We start from the raw sequence: 17,896 nt of genomic DNA on the forward strand, positions 1-17,896 counted from the left end.
CTGAATTTAAAAAAAATAATTCTACAACTGTGGCTCAGTGGTTTAGTATCCTTGGGTTCTACTCCTGGTAACAAAGGGGTGGGGGGAGAGGAGAAAAAGAAAAAGTGATTTGGGTACCTTGTTCTTTTGGTGAATAAAATTTTGGGGTGGGTAGTTTTTAAAAAGGTGGATTGCAGTGGACACAGTGGCACAACCTCTAATCCCGCCAACTCAAGAGCTGAGGCAAGAGGATTGCAAGATCACAAACAGCCTGAGCAAATTAGGGATAACCCCTCTCAAAATAAAAAAAATAATAATAAAATGTACTAGGGATGTGACTCAGTGTTAAAGGAGCCCTGGGTTCAATCCCCAGTCCCTCCACAAAAGGGGGAGTTTGGATGTGGTTCACTGTGTAACACGGGTTTGCTGATGCTTTCACTAAATCCCTTGTGGCTTTGAATCTTACATTTCTTTTCTTTTCCCAATGGCTTCTCCCTAACTTCCTTCTCGTGATCTTCTTGTCCCTGATGTTCTCCTTCCTGGTTTCTTCTCTCTAATTTTCTCAGAATCACCTCTAAAAAACAACCTGTTCAGCACTAACCTGTAAGGTTTATAAAAAACTCAAAAAGCTATGTACAAAAAAACAAAACAAAACAAAACAAAAAGTAATCCAATCAACAAATGGATCAAGGACCTGAACAGGCACTTCTCAGAAAAGGATATACAATGAATCAACAAACATATGTAAAGATGTTCATCATCTCTAGCAATCAGAGAAATGCAAATAAAAACTACTCTAAAATATCATCTCACTCCATCAGAATGGCAGCTATTATGATGACAAACAACAATAAGTGTTGGCAAGGATGTGGGGAAAAAGGCACACTCATATATTGCTGGTGAGACTGCAAATTGGTGCAGCCAATACAGAAAGCAGTATGGAGATTCCTTGAAAATTTGGGAATGGAATTACCATTTGACAAATCTATTACCCTCCTCGGACTATACTCAAAGAATGTAAAAACAGAATCCTACAAGGACACAGCCACATCAATGTTTATAGCAGCACAATTCACAATAGCTGAACTGTGGAGCCATTGGATGAATGGATAAAAAAATGTGGCATATATACACAATGAAATTTTACTCAGCATTAAAAGAGAATAAAATCATGGCATTTACAGGTAAATGGATGGCATTGGGGAAGATAATGCTAAGTGAAGTTAGAAAATCCCCCCAAAAAACAAATGCCAAATATTTTCTCAGCTTAAAGAAGGCTGACTCATAGAGGAGTATGGAGGGGGACCATAGGAAGAATAGATGAATTCTAGATAGGGCAGAGCAGTGGGAGGGTAAAGAAGGGCGCAGGGGATTAGCAAGTATGGTGGAATGGGATGGACATCATTATACATATACATATATGAATACAAGAATTGATGTCAACATACTTTATATACAACCAGAGATATAAAAAAATGTGCTGTATACATGTAATAAAATTTATAATGCATTCTGCTCTCATTTATTTAAAAAAAATTAAGCAAAAGAACACTAACAACCTATTTCTCTGATAGGCAGAATGACAGTCTTTGGGAAAGAAGACACTCTGTTTTTTTTTTTTCTACCAAAATAGTAAACATTTTCTTTCCTTTTTCTCAAAACTATGTCCTCATTATTACATTAGCATTAGGGACGAGAACAGAGCATTTGAAAACAAGTGCTTTAGTGGTATAGGGCAACTGAGCTCAAAACAGAACCTTTAGAGGGTCTACACTCAGACAATCTTCCATAGTGACCTACAGCCATGTAGCACATGCCTGCAAAGCGAACAATGCCAGAGGCTGAAGCAGGAGAAGCACGAGCGGGAGGCCATCTTCACCAAATTAGCAAGACCCTGTCTCAAAATGAAAATAAAAGGAGGTGGAGATGTAGCTCGATGGTAGAGCACCACTGGGTTCAGTCCCCAGTACCAAAAAAAAAAAAAAAATTGTGGAACATAGTTTGTGATGAAAAGAGAATATCACATTTCTTTCTCTTCAAATGACCAGAGGTCTGGACTTAGGGTCTCTACATGCAGTTTCCCTTCATCCCAATAGTTTTGATTTCTGCTTTGGATTGGATCATATAAAACTTTTTTCCTTCTGTTTTTCTTTTCCTTTTTCTGTTGTATTTTTTGTTTTGGTTTGGTTTTGGTTTAGGTTCTTAAGATTGAACCAGGCGCACTACACCACAGAGCTACATCTCCTTTTCATTCATATATTTTCAGTTTGAGACAGGGTCGAATTGAGTGGCTTAGGGTCTCATTAAATTGCTGAAGCAATTTAATCCTTGCTTAAACAACTTGATCCTTCTGCCTCAGCCCCAAGTCTTTGGAATTACAGACACGTGCCACCACACTGTGCTAAATTTGTTTATTTACCCTTTGCAAGTATGTGTGGGTGTGTTTTACTGGGTACTGAAGCCCAGGGATGATCTGTTTCAGCTACATCCCAGGCATTTTCATTTTGTATTTTCAGACAGTGTCTTGTTAAGTTGCCAAGGGCATTGCTTGAACTCTAATCAACCAGCTTCAGCCTCCCAGGAATCTGGGATTACAGGTGCAGGTCACCAAACCTGGAATGACACAATATTTTTTTATATGCTGGACTCTATTGTGATCTATTTCTTTCTCAGGACTCCACTCCAAAGTGGCACGCTGTCACATGTACAAGATACACATGACAATCAAGCCTCATCTCAGAGTTAGTATTTTTCATCTCTTACTTGCAAATGTTCTCAAATACTATATGTGGCTTTTAGCATTGCTTACATTTAAAAGGAGCATGTTGGTACCTGTCTGTAATCCAGCTATTCAAGAGGCTGGAGCAGGATGATGATGAGTTTGAGACTAGTATGGAGAACAAAGTGAGATCCTGTCTCAGCATAAGACAGGCCTGGGAATGTGATTTGGTGGGTCATGGTTGTAATCCCAGTGGTTTAGGAGGCTGAGGCCAAAAGGATCAAACGTTCAAAGCCTGTCTCAGAAACTTAACAAGGCCATTATCAGCTTAGTGAGATCTGGCCTCAATATAAATTGAAAAGAGCTGGGGATGTGTCTCAGTGGTTAAGTACCCTGAGTTCAAACACCAGTACCAAAAAAGAAGATGATGAAGAATGGGGAGGAAAAAGAGGGGTAGAAGGAGACTAAGGAGGAGAAGGAGAAGAAGAGAAAGAAAATAACAACAGCTAAGGGCAAATGGACAACCCTGACCTAAGGCAGAGTCTACCCACAAGCTGCCCATTCCCTCTATTGGGCACAATGACATCTTGCTCTAAAACCCAGCAATAGAATGTCACTTGATTGGAAAGGGGATACACTGGGACAAGGCTGCCCCCTACTGGCTTTTTTTACACTGATTTTTAGGTGGTTCTTGCTTCAGATTACACTTTTCTGTGATTGGCACTGGCTGTGGAGAGTAGCCATGAAAATTAATTCAAAACCAATCTCCCCCACCCGTAAAAATGATTTTATGTTTGTTTGTTTTTGTTATTGGAAGGTGTGTACGGGCTGGTGGTGCACCTGGGTAGAGGCAACTTGGAGGGCCATGGGGAGACAAAACTAGAAAACTGGACCCAATTTGTTGGTGAATCCAGCTTTCCTGCTGGGTGTTTTTTCTTCCTGGACTAGAGCTCCTGTGACCCCTGGTGCAGGCAGAGCCTAGCTGCATGTGGCCTCTGGAAACAAAGGGCCTCAACTCCCCAACTCCCCCAAAGGCCAGTCTTATTACACTTGACACTGTAGGTTTCTTCCCTGCCCAGAGAAGCTTTATTCCTCTTTATGGTGCAAAAGAGCAACCTTCGGTCAAGTTGCCCAGGGCCACCTCCATGGTCTGCCAAGCTGCTCATGGTCACTCAAGTGCAAGCCAGTCTTTTTCACCTTGGTGGCAATGATTCCTCTGATGCTGTCTCTGTTTCTTGTTAATTCCCTCTAGGGAGCATGGTCCTCTCAACAGCCTTCTGGAATTGGAAACAGACCTCAGGACATGTTCCAACACTGCCCAAGCCTGCCAATTGCCACTTAGCAAGCCCTGAATGGGGCCACCTCTCCAGCCCCAGCTCCCTGCTCTCCCCTAGTTTCAGGTTATGAGTGGTCTCCTATGTGCCTTCTGTGGGCACCTCCCAGCCAAACATTCTGGTCATCCCCCCACACCTTTGTTCACTCCAGTGGCTTGGGTCATAAGATTATCTCGAGAGTCCTGACAAGGTATCAGACTGAAAGACTGTAGGACAAAAAGGACAGGACTCTTTGATTTGGAAAAAGCCTTGGAGAAACAAAAGCTTTGGAGAAGATTCAGGAAAACCCCTGAGGAGGAAAGTTGAATTATGTTCTGGTTGGGATGGCACATACCTGGGTTATGGAAACCCAGCTAAAACCAGTCATTGTCAGAGGAACTTAGCAGCCAGAGAGGGCTTCTGAAACTGCCTTTTGTCAATAGTTATCTAGGATTTAAAACATGCTAATTAACAGAATACACACACACACACACACACAGAAATATATCCATTTGATGGATTAATCCACTGATTGAATTATAGTTCTCATGACTCATCATTTCACCTCTTGCTTTAACACAGAGGCTTTTGGAGGACAACTCATATACAACCCATATCAGAGACACTTCCTTTGACAGATATCTTCTGCTCCCCAACTTCCCAAAGAGCTCACAGTTCTTACCTCAGTGAATTATGGAGACTGGACTCTCATATTTAACATACAATGAGACCCCAACCTGGGTGACTCTCCTGAGGAGACCAATGGAGTTTCTCTTTGGGAAATTCCTTCAGGTAGGAATAAGGCTCTGTCATTTGTCTATGTTCCCTTAATTCTTTTCACCTTTGATGAGTAGGACTACCTGAGGAAGAAGGACAGGATGGGTTTTGAAAGTCTATATTTTTTAAATTCATAATTTTGATCTGATATACATAGGTTAATATGTTTTTCTAATTACATTCTGCTTTTTCTAAGGCCAATTTACAAGGGTTAATTCTCAGTCTAATAGGTTTTTAACAAATAACTTACAAGGCTTTTGTTTGTCTGTTTTGTGTAAGAGCACCGGGGTACTCTCTGTCTACATATATTGCCATGTCTACATATATTTAGTATAAAAATTGATATATGACCTCAGAAATTAAAATTTGAAAATGGATACAAATACTTTTGCTTCATATGATTTAAAAGGTTCAATTGAAGTTGGGTGAATAAATAAAAGTCAAAATGTCTTTAAAGTTACTAATGCAGAGTTTTGTTTCTAGGTGATCAAAAATTTAATAAAATGGTAATGTCTATACAGTGTCTAATATCCATTGTCTCTAGGATTTTTCTTCAATGGGAAAAAAATTAAAAATGCTATTCAATGCACTTGTCTTATACCTTTTTTAAAAAAATGTAAATTTGATCTGACCTATATAAAATTAATCATGGATGTGTTTGTTACAGACATCTGATTGGTTTACAAAGTTTAAATGTTATGTATTAAATGTAATATCAAGTAATCAAATTTTAAAAAATTTCATAAGGTAAAATATGCAAGCATTGTTGATGTTTTCATATATTGGTAAATTTAAAACAATTCAAATTACTTTACATTATCCCCAAAACAAACTAAATTAAATTAAATTTTCCAGCAGGTATAATTCTATATTCAAATAGTCAAGAGGTTTCAACTGCATTTCAATTAGAGTACTATGAATATAGTTCCTCTTATTAAAATGGATTAATTTATCTAAATTCAGGAATTGATAAGGGTTATTTTAAGGTATAAACAAAAAGAGGGATCCATAGATCAAAAATTATTGAAAGCTTTTAATATAAAAATATATTTAGTAAAAAACATGTTTCCAGGTAAGAAAGTCTATGTGTGGTAAAACATAATTATAATACTTCTAAGTATACAAGAGGGTCTAAGTAATTAATGTAAACATGTATAATTAAAGGAGAAATATTAAAATGTTTCTTTATAGCTAAGTTGTTTATATATGTAATACAAATAGTTAAAAGTATTCAAGGTTATTCCCTAAGAGCAAATATTAATGTACTGATATAAACCAAAGTTTGATTTACATATTAAAATGACAAACACTTCTTAAAATATTAATTACATTGTGTCTGTTAAGTTTTATTCTCTAGAGCAACTAACTGGACAAATGAAGGTTTCCACACCTCTGGTGAAACAGCAACTGTTATTTTAGAGTATTGTTCCACATTACAGAGTCTAAAACTTGGTTAATATAAAAACATCAATAAAATTTTAGTACACTACTCTTCTTTACATATTAAGTGTGCTTGCTTACTTTGGCTTGACCCCCAAATCTCGCTTTTGTGGTTTTTTGGCTTAAATCTGAGGCATAACTGAAGGTGGTATGTTACTCTGACCATCTGGCTTTTAGAGAGTAGAGTGTCTACTGCTGGCCAGCAATAAAAGCTTAATTGGAATGGCAATGTGTGGTCTGAGAGTTATTTAAGGGTCTCAGTATCCATATAACATTTATCCAGAGGAATTTTGCAGTCTGAGGCTATTATTCTCCTTTTAGTTATGGCACTTGCTCCCAGGTGCAATGTAATCTCTTGAGGGTTTTAAATGCTCTATGGCCAGGTACTGAGGTGCACACTTACAATCCCAGTAACTTGGGAGGCTGGGGCAGGAGGATCAGAGATTCCAAGCTAGCCTGGCCAACATAGTCAGACCCTGTCTCTAATAAAAATATAAAAGTTGTTGTGGGTGTAGCTTAGTAGTAAACTGCCCCAGGTACATAATCCCCAGTACTACATACGTACATACATACACACACACACACACACACACACACAAAGATATATATATATATATATATATATATATATATATATATATATATAGAGAGAGAGAGAGAGAGAGAGAGAGTCCAGCAGCCTCATGCATGCCAAGTGATTGCTATCAGATTCAAACAACTCAAGGGAGCCAAGACTGACCATGTAATGGCTTAGAATATTCCGTGGTCACAGTATCTCAGCTGATAATGCTACTGTGAAAGACTGCATAATCAAAATGAAATTTATGTACTAAAACCTCACAAAAGTGGAGGGCAGGGGATCATGCAGGAGAAGGTCCTTGAGCTTGATAGTTTGATAGTAGACTTTCAGGAGAACTCTGCCAAAACCACAACATTACACCAAAAAATGGCTTCTAAACTCCTAACTTTCCAAAGAAGATCAAAAAATTTTTATCATTGGCTCTCAAAAAATTAATAAAACACAGAATGGGACCTGCAACTTCCAAGAAACTCCAGGAGAACCTTTATTCTGCACTGCAGTGGAGTCTATTATGGTTCATTCTCAAGCACATTTTGAAACTGGTGGGCAATGATTCCAGAGACAATTAAAAAGGGTAATGGCTTCCACGTGGAATGTTCCAGTTGAACATCTCTCAAACAGCTGCTCTTTTAAGCCAGGTGATGTATAATTCCAAATTCTCAGGAGCTTGAGGAAGGAGGACGGCATGATTCAGGCCAGACTTGAACATTTGTCAAGCATGTTTCAAAATAAATCAAAGTGAACTGGGCAGTTAGCTCCTGATTCAATGCTCAGTACTGAAGGAGAGGAGAGTAAGTTTTTAGGCTTCAAGTTGGTTTTATCAAGTTCTCTGATTACACTGGAAAAGCAAAACTGAATCATCTCTGTTAAAAGTTGAAGTATTATTTAATAGGACATAACTTCTGTATACACTGTAAGTATCTTAAATCACTCTGGTTAAATGACTTATCTTTTATAATATTCTGGGACCCCAGGTTTTATTAAGTGGTTTAAACCTTTTGAGATTATTCACTAATTTCTCTATGATCAGAGTCTATATTGTCATTTGACCTTGAGCTAACATTGGAATGTTCTAGAGAACTCCATATTGGCTCAAGGGATTTCAAGAAGAGAGACATTAAGGCAAATAGCCTAATTTGATATGATGGGAAGTCCTGTCAAATATGACATAACTTTTTCAAGTTATATTTATTTAGATATTTTATTAATATTTGCTTTAAAATGGCAAAAATTCATAAAACATCTCATATGTTTTTAGACATAATTCTGGACACTAATTTAAAATGTATGCCAATCAAATCACCTTGATTAATAACTGGTCATCATAAATTCCCAACAAATTTTTAACCATGACGATTCTAAGTGTTTAGCATCAATAGTTATCATTTGGGTGGGGATTTGGCTGAAGAGGTAGCATGCTCACCTGGCTTGCACGTGGCCCTAGGTTTGATCCTCAGCATCATGTACATATAAAGATGTTGTATCTGCTGAAAAATAAACAATAAATATTAAAAATTCTTTCTCTCACTCTCTCTATCCCTCTTTCTCTCTCTCTAAAAAAAGAGTTATCATTTGGATTATTTCCCTGAACATAACTAAAATCAGATTAATTGATTAAAAAGAAAAAAACAACTAACAAATTTATTTGAACACAGATCTCTCATCTACCAATCTGTCTATCTATCTATCTATGTATTTATTTATTCATTTCTTTATTTATTGTTGCTAGGGTTCAAACTCAGGGCCTCATGCATGCTAGGCAAATGCTCTATTTTGTCCAAATTGAAATTCAAAACAGGGTGTGGTTATGAACACTTTTATTTCCATCTGCTGTGGGGTGAAGTGATAAATACAATCAATAATTTTGTCAGTTATGGGTTCCGGATTAGTAAAAAATACAAATTGTAGATATAAAATCTTGAAAATTGAGATAAGGCAATTATAAAGCAAGAACTCTCATAGGCAGGCCTGAGACTCCATTTTGTTGCCTCCTATGAAAAACTGTTATAAGAGCTTTTTATGAGAAACTGAAATGACAGCTGTTTTCTTATTTTTCTAAAAAATTGCATTTCTGTACTTTGTACCCCACAAATTGTACCCTACTCAGGATGCACTTGTGGTCGTGGAGAGCTATATCCTGGGTTTGATGCTATTGTGGGTCTACATGACTTTGAAGTAGATTCTCATCTCGACAATCCCCACCCAAATTCAGGATGTGATTGTCTAGCACCTGCTTGAATCCTGGACCGTGCTCAACTGAACTGCTGGCTTGCTGACTGGAAAATTTTGATCCTGCCTAGAGCCCAGAGGACCCACGTATTAATGTTTTAATTTTTAAAATTGGCTTGCTACATGAGGATAAGCAAGTCACTGAGTTGTGGATTTTGTGCTTATAATGTCTTTGGATGGATCAAGAAGCTGCTGTCCTATCACAGAGCTTGAGACTCTGTGGTGGGTGACAGTCCCTAGTCAGGTAAGTAAAGCTCTATTTTGATTTGAAATTCAAACTTAACATAACAACATCTATTTAGCAGGTTAAGGCAGAGGTTCTCAAATTCAAGGCCTGTCTCAGTAATTTAGTGAGAACCTGTCTCAAAAAAAAAAAAAGTTTTTTCAAATGGGCTCTGGATGTAGCTCAGTGGTGTAGTTCCCCTGGGTTCAAACCTTGGCACCCAAACTGAATACATTAAAAATTTAATTAACTAAATAATTAATTAATAAAATTGAAAAAAAGCTGAGGATGTAGCTCAGTGGTAAAGCTCTCCTGGATTCAATCCCCAGTGTCAATAAATAAAAAAATAAAAATATATGAATTCAGGGCCTAAATATTTTTAAATAATGATCACATCTACTCATAAAATTTCTGCAAAAGTCTAACTCTTTATAGAATAGTAAAGGCCAGAGCTTGGAGATGAGATACCCAAGGCCTACTGAATAGGCAAAATTGAATTTAAAAGTGATTTTCTGGTGGAGGGACTCTGAGAACCACTCCTTCCAAACCCACCTTGTTGTTCAAATGTGGCTTAGTGAGTTTCAACATTGATTCCTAGTCATCTATTAATTCTCTCCAATGGGGGACTAGACCAAACAGGAAAAATCTATCCTGGCACTGAGATAGAATCAAACCCTAACCATTATGATACATCCAGAGTAAAAAAAATCTTCATCCCAAGAAGGAAACATAAATGGTGCTCAAATCAACAGGCAGTAACTGTCAAATCCTGATAAAGGGCAAGCAGGGTGCTTCGAAGGGAAGGTCCCTGGACAGCCCTGCCTGATGGCAGGAACTATCACAAACCAGTCAGCCCCAACCTCAGCTGTGCATAAAATCCACCCAAACCCTCACCCCTCCATGTTTTCTAAGAGGACACCTGGCCAGACACCACCTATTGTCCTTGAACTGAGGCCATCCTTGGTACTGAATCTGTGGAGTCTGTGATAATTGATTCAAAGCTGCCTTTGACACCCTGTCTCCCTTTGCCTCCTGGATGGGGCACTGACTCATCTTTCTTTGGGGGTGCAGCATTCCAGCCCTATTTTGTCTGACTACACTTGTTCTTTGGAGACCCACTTTCTGTTGTGACTTAGGTTGACTGTAATTTTGTCCTGCCTTATGCACCAAGTCAGGGGTAATAAGAGAAGTCTGGGCTATGGCATGAAGTCACCCTTTGAGCTGGTGACATACAGACAAATTCCAGAGAAACTTAAAATTAAATCAGAGAGTAGATTTCAAATATTGTAGAGCATAAAAACCAGAGACAGTGTTGGATGTAGCCTTAATCCTATATAGCTGCACACACACATGAAATTAAATGTGTTTCATTTGTGGCAAGTTATTACATGAAACAGAAATCAAATATAACTTTAGCCAATTGTAATTATCCAACTAACATATGATTATGTGATGTGAGCAGGGATATTTTCCAACAAGATACCCCAAAAGACCATCACGGTTTAGATGCTGTGTCTCCCAACAGCTCATATGTGACAATATTTTTGGAGGAGAAATGATTGGTTTATAGCCTTGACCTAGCCAGTGAATTAATCCCTGGTGGGATTAACTGAGGATAATGGGGGTAGGTGTGCTGTGGCTGGAGGAAGCTGATCTTTGGGGTGTGAATATGGGTGTACAGTTTGTATCTGCAAGTGGCTATCCCTCTCTCTTTCTCTGCTTTCTGGTAATGTGAGCCTCTTCCCTCTGTCACACACTTCTGCCATGAGATTCAGTCTCAACTTGGAGGTGCTGTCTCTGGATTGAGTCCGCTGAAACCAAGACACCCAAATAAACATTTCCTCCTCTGTAGTTGTTGTCGTTGGGTCTTTTAGTCACAGCACCATAAACCTGACTAAAACAAAGACAGACAGAAAAAACAGAAATGCAATTGTCTAACCACCACCCATCAAACCATTTCTTCCACGTGTTCCCTGGAATTGCTCACCTCACGTGGCTCATCCAAGCATTCCTTCTCTTTCTGTCCCTCCTTCCTCAATTTTAGAATTTCATTTTACTCAGACTCTTGAAATTTTCCTTTGCTTCTGTTCTACTCCCAGGCTAAAGGCTTTGGAAATTGCCTGTGTCCAAGGTTTTCTGAGACATGTGCCCTGGGAAAGTCCCTGATTCTGAAAGAAGGCTCTCTAATTGGTGCCCTCTCTGAAGTCAAGGACACCTGCTGTCCAATCCTGTGTCTTTCTCTCCAACATTCCAAGTTTCCCGCCGCTTCCACCCTCAGTGGCTTTCAGACTTTCCCAAGTCTGATGGGGCATGGTGGCCTGTGCCTGTAATCACAGCAACTCAGGAGACTTGGGGAAGGGGCATGGCAAGTTTGAGGCCAGCCTCAGCAACTTAGGGAGGACCTAAGCAATTTAGTGATACTCTGCCTCCAAATAAAAGCAAAAAATAAAAAGGGATGGGGATGTGGCTCAGTGGAAGAGAGCCTATGTGTTTCATCCCCAGTACAAAGAGACAGAAGAAAGCTTACCCTAAGTCTAGAAGACTGATTCTACCCTCCTGTGTCCTCTACCACCCTTAGTGTGCTCAGATTTACTACAAATTAACTTGACACTTGTGTCCCTGTTGGAAACATGGTTTCCATTCTGTAATCTTTGTGGATGACACTACTGTCTTCAAAAAGCTGTTTTGTCTCTGAAATTTTCAAAATATTTTTGAAAATTATTTTTTTTCAAATAATTTTGATATGGCAAAGATCCCTGTAGAAAGGTATTTTCCAGTAACGTTTTTCTTACATTAGAGATTAAATACTTTTATGTCTCACAGGAGAAACAGGTGGGTCACATATGGACAAAATTGAGTCCATGGTGGGGAGTGCATGGACAAAGGCATCACTGACTCTCACATCTCCTGATTCTGTGCTCTTGCATGACCATCAGATTCAATAGAGTAATGCCAGAAATAAAACCCCTCGTGATTAAGTGGGTTGAGACTAGGGAAGGTGATCACATACTGCTTTCTGATTGGATGCTGATCAATCAGATGGAGGTGGGGGCGTGGCCAAAGAGGTCCATAAAAGCTTCTGCAGAGCCAGAAGAGAAACACAAGGGTCTTGCAGCCTAAGGAGACACATCCTGACCTGCTGAAGCTCAGAGCAGCTGCACACCTGGCTAGTTCCCGTAAGTCCCTCACTGGCCTAAAGAACAGCACCTTCCCTCCTCACCTGTGTGAATTCAGGAACAATTTTGATTCTGTCTTTTCTCATGAACCAACTTAAGCCTTCGATTTTGCCTCTCAGTGTGGTTTTGCCTTTATACTGAATATTAGGATTTCCATTTTGGTTTATGTCACTTTCAAATTCCTTTTTTTTAAGTACCAGGTATTGAACTCAGAAGTACTCTACCACTGAGCCACATCCCCAGCCCTGTTTTGTATTTTATTTAGAGACAGGGTTTCACTGAGTTGCTTAGCACCTGCTCTTGCTGCGGCTGGCTCTGATCTCTTGATATTCCTGTGTCAGTCTCCAGAGGCCCTGGGATTATAGGTGTAGGCTCACATGCCCAACTTTTATTGATTTGTTTAATTTTTGTTTTTTAAGATTTATATGGACAATACAATTTATTTATTTATCTATTTATTTATCTGGTGATTGAACCCAGGGCCTTGTACATGCGAGGAGAGCACTCTAATAACAGAGGTATATCCCCGGGTCACTATTTATTAATTTTTATGTGCTGCTGAGGATCGAGCCCAGTTCGAGCCCAAGCCACTTTCTACACCAAGGAGATTGGATTCCTATTTCATTCTAATTGATTGCAATTCTATTTTCTGATGATGGAAATATTTATATTGTGTGCCTATAAATTATACTCTTTTGCTGGGTGTGGTGGAACACACCAATAATCTTGCCAACTCAAGAGGTTTAGGAGGCAGGAGGACTAGAGTCCAAAGTCAGCCTCAGAACATGAAATGCTACACAAATCAGTAAGACCCTGTCTCCATCTCAAATACAAAATAGGGTTAGGGAAGTGGCTCAGTGGTTGAGTGTCTTAAATTCAGTCACCAATATCATCCCCTAAAAGAGTATACTGTATGGCCTAGGTGGTTTTGTATTTTATAATTGGTTTAAACAAATGAAACCAAAAACTTCAAATGATCTCATGGAACAGTTCACAGACTCTGTTCTGATCTCTTTGTTCTCTTCAACATCCCCCTAAGATGGCAGAATCTCACATGTGTAACAGATATCCATGAGGCTCTGTTGTAGTTTCCAAATGTTTTATAATATGGGCACATGCTTTATAAATGCTCATTTAAAAAAAATTAAAATGAATGTCATCCACATAAGGGCAAGTCCATTTCCAGCCATATAGTTCTTTAATCTAGAAGCCTACTGTTTAGATCACATAACACTCCAATTCCCCTTTTAAATGGACAAAATAATAATCCAAAGCTTTCCCCCATAAGGGTGAGGTGTTCATGAAAGTCTACATGAACTTCCAGTACCCCCTTCCCAGAGGCTGCCAATGGATGGGATAGTGACCTTTTCCCTGGACAATTTTAGAGGATTTTTCTTCATTCAGACTTCCCAAGATGAGCATCCAGGCCCCACCCATGCTGTTGGAGCTTGCAGGGCGCACACTGCTGAGCAACAAGTCCAAGGCTGTCCTGGATCTGGAGGAGCTGCCCATAGAGCTCTTCCCACCACTCTTTGTGGAGGCCTTCAGCAGGGGACACACTGAGGTCCTGAAGAAAATGGTACAGGCCTGGCCCTTCAACTGCCTGCCCCTGGGGGCCCTGATGAGGAAGCCACAGCTTGAGATGATCCGAGTGGTCCTGGATGGGCTGGACATGCTGTTTGCCCAGCAGGATCTCCCAAGGTGAGGGGGACCTTGGTGGCCTGAAAGAGAGTACCCTGGGTGCCAGGGAAGGGATGGGTATAGGCAGGGAGAGTGGGTGCTGAATTGTGCACGACAGGCTTCCTGTGCTGCCAGAAAGGAGGGGTGGAGAGGCCTTGGCCATGCTGAGCCCCATCTGGGAAAGGCTTCCAGTTTTGGAGGTTCTTGTGGCAGCTGTGGTGACCCATGTTGGAGGCTATACCTGACCCTGCCTAACTCTGTAAAAGTGGGGGCACCAGGCTGCATTGGAGGAAAGTGGATGGAGAAAAGTGAGATAGAAGAAAGAGGTGGAGCAGGGTCCAGAAGCTGAGAGGTGAAGGAAGGGGTCTCAGGGCTGAGACTCTGCTGTCGTTCCCGCAGGAGGTGGAAACTGCAGGTGCTGGATTTGCAAAATGTTCCTCAGAACTTCTGGAGGATGTGGTCTGGAGCCGTGTTTGATGCCTGCTCACCAGAGTTTCATCTTACATTGAAACTTGGTTCAGCAATGGCAGCTAAGCCACCCTTCAAGGTAGTAATAGACTTGAGCCTCAGAAAAAGACCCCTGGATGACTTCCTGACCCACTTGTTTCTGTGGGTCAGAAAGAGAAGGGACAGGCCACACCTGTGTTGCAATAGGCTGAAGATCTTTGGGAAACCCACTGGTAACACCAGGAAGGTCCTGAGACTGCTGCAGCTGGACTCTGTCTAGAAGGTGGAAGTGCACTGTGCCTGGGCGCCCTCCACCTTGGCTGCTTGTGCTCCTTTCTTGGGCCAGATGAGGAACCTGAGGAAGCTGCTTATCTCCCAGGTCTATGTGCCTGCCTACACCTCCCAAGAGGAGCAGAAGCGGCTGCTTGCCCAGCTCACCTCGCAGTTCCTCAGGATGGACTGCTTGAGGAAATTCTGTGCCAATGCTGTCTTCCTCCTCGAGGGCCACCTGGAACAGGTGCTGAGGAGAGTAGGGGTGGGGGGTGATAGTCTTCTGCAGACCAGTTACAGGAAATATGCGCCTACGTGCCACTAACACTCTCATGGTTAATAAGACACTGGTAGGTAAATAACCCATCCTTTTGTTCCTATTGTATCCTGAAGCTAGTTAACATAACGGGTGTTGGAGCAGACTCCTAAATAAGGGTCGATAGTCTGGGAAGTGCCACCATGCTGGAAATCCAGTTGGGATAAACAGGAGCTAGGGATGGGATTGATTTTCCCTCCGTGGGAGGCCTGTCTAGCTAAAGTGGTGGAAAGCGGGTTGAGAAGAGGCTTGGAAGGAGGGAAGCCCCCACACTGACACCTGTCAACAAGGAAGCTCTGTGCTCCCCAGCTGGGAACAGAGGACCTGCCTCTATACCCACCTGGGGAAGGCTGTTCTGAACTCCAGGTAGTGATCCTGGGTGTAAAGGTCAGGAGCAGGGATGGAAACCTTGCTGAAGATAAAGGGTGTGCACCTCTCAGAGGGTTAACCCCAGTGGATTTTGTCACATCCTGCCCGAATTTGTCCTTCATACATGACTCCCCATGACCTCCTGTGGCCAGACCTGTGACTTTCTGCTTGGCAGTGAGGAGGGGACACAGAGATGTGGACTCATCTGTTCACAGGAGATGTGGTGAAAGGCTCACCCTGACATGGGGTGATGTGGAGGACCAGATTCTGCAAAAGGCAGCATCCTAAATGTGGACCATTGTCAGATCACCAGGGTGACTTTGGGTTTGGGCCAATTTGTCTTCTCCCTTCTTGACATTGCTCCTCAGAACTAACTGTCTGGTTTTTCATTAGGCACCTGAAGACCCCCCTGGAGACCCTCTCAATAATCAACTGCCCACTGTCAGATTCTGACTGGAATTAACTTTCCCGATATCCAAACACCAGACAGCTCAGACACCTGGAACTGAGGGGCATCAAACTGACCGATTTCAGTCTGGAGCCCCTCCAAATCCTGCTGGACAGCACTGCAACCACCCTGAAAAGCCTGAACCTGGAAGCTTGCGGGATCACTGACTCCCAGCTCCAGACCCTCCTGCCTGCCCTGAGCCACTGCTCCCAGCTTGTGATCTTGAGCATCCATGGGAACTGCCTCTCTATGTCAACCCTGAGGAACCTGCTGCTTCACACTTCCAGGCTGAGCCAGTTGAGCATAGAGCTGTATCCTGCCACTCTGGAGAGCTATGATGCCCATGGTACCATCTACCCAGGGAGATGTTCCCAACTCTGTGCTGAGCTGACAGCAATAGTGAGGGACTTTAGGCAGCCAAACATCCTTGTGTTCTGTACTGTCCCCTGTCATCCTTGTGGCTCCAAGTTCTTGTATAACCAGGGCCTCATTCACTGCTCCTCTCTAACAGCTGCCTAGTTGGGTGTGTTTCCAAAGGGTACTTCTAGGCAATTGGAGGTTTAACCAAGATATAAGGTCACCTTAGAGGGAACAAAGAAACCACCATTTCAGACATTGCCTAAATGGGGAAAGGAAAGTACAGCAGGGGGCTCCATTGTGGGAAGCCCCCCCCCCCTAGGATAGTACCTTCAGGACACATGTCTCTATGGAGACATACATGGGGACCTGGATTTCTAGAATGGGATTCAGGCTTCATGGGCACAGGAAGATGCTACTTTCTTTCATGACTGGTCCATAAATCGTCAGAAATGAACAGAAACTCAAGGTTAGTCTTCTGCCATCCTCTGCACTGGATTTACATGGCTTTCTAATGAAACCTTGGGATTCTCCAGGTGCTGATGGAGAAAGAAGGCATGGGGTACTTGGTAAACAATGAGGTTCAGGCCCAGGAAGTCAAGGTATCAAACTGAAATCTGGTCACGATGTGTGGCTACTCTGTGGCTTAACACATGCAGGTTCACACACGTGGATTGGAACATTCTATGGCGGCACTGAACATGAGCAATTGCAAGAAAGCCTCTTCTCAGTGTACCTCAGTGCCACCCACACATTCAATGCTGGTTCTTTCTCATGGGTCTCCATGTAGACCCAGAAACCTCAGGTCCTGGTCTCTGGGTGTGCTGGGCAAGGGCATCTGTGCATAAGACAGGCCCTATTTTCCCCTCCCAGTGCCTGCAGGAGGTGTCCATGCTGCACATTGATCAGAGCATCTGGGCCTCACCAAACCTTGCCTGTCATCCACCTAGGTAGTCTGTGCACAGTTAAAACTTTGGTGCCCCTTGAATGTACCCAAATTCCCTTTCTGCAAAATAGTAGAATCATATAAGTAGATAACACTTGTAAATATTTCAAAATGAAACTGAATTAATTACAAGCTCTGGTGTGGGGGTGGGGGAGGGCATGTTTAGCACATAACTGAGAGATAGAGATCTTTCTCTAACACTTCCCTCCATTGAGAACTGAGCTGATGTGGTTCTGCAGTGACCTTAGCCTTAGTTTCTCATCCAAGGATGAGACCAAGGTCCACCCAGTCTTCATTTGAGGTATTCTAAAGCTGCCTGTGGACATGTTTTAATTATGGCTTGAATAATTCTCCACACATAGTGAACTGGAACCTACTTTGATGTGTAAGCATATTGCAGCTCACTCTTGGAACTGATAGCAGAGTCTGGTGAAGCACAGCCGGCCTCTCTGTCACCCACAGAGTGATCTTTGTGCCTTGCTCCCTGTTTATGGCACTTCCTTTTCTCCAGCTCTAAGTCTAGCTTGCAAATATGGGGCAGTCGGAAGGTTCTGACCAGCATTCATTTTGTTGGATTCACGAATCAAATAAAGTCAAGGAAGATCTGCATAATGAGATCTGTCAACA

Source organism: Ictidomys tridecemlineatus, chromosome 11, assembly GCF_052094955.1.
Source record: "Ictidomys tridecemlineatus isolate mIctTri1 chromosome 11, mIctTri1.hap1, whole genome shotgun sequence".
NCBI lineage: Eukaryota > Metazoa > Chordata > Mammalia > Rodentia > Sciuridae > Ictidomys > Ictidomys tridecemlineatus.